Raw genomic sequence first — 212 nt, 5'->3', positions numbered from 1 at the left:
CATCTAGGTTGTTACAAAAGATATAAGTTCATCATTTTTTTTATGGCTAAGTAATACTTCATGGTATACATATACCACATTTTATTGATCCACTCCTGTATTGATGGTCATTTGGGTTTCCATATCTTTGAAATTGTGAATTGTGCTGCTATAAACATTGAGTGTAAGTGTCTTTTTTATAAATCATTTTTCTATTTTTTTCCATTGGATAA

The sequence above is a fragment of the Propithecus coquereli genome, unplaced genomic scaffold, assembly GCF_000956105.1.
Source record: "Propithecus coquereli isolate 6110/MARCELLA unplaced genomic scaffold, Pcoq_1.0 Scaffold406, whole genome shotgun sequence".
In the NCBI taxonomy this organism is placed as follows: domain Eukaryota; kingdom Metazoa; phylum Chordata; class Mammalia; order Primates; family Indriidae; genus Propithecus; species Propithecus coquereli.
The sequence above is the reverse complement of the archived record's forward strand: the minus strand, read 5'-3'. Positions refer to the sequence as shown.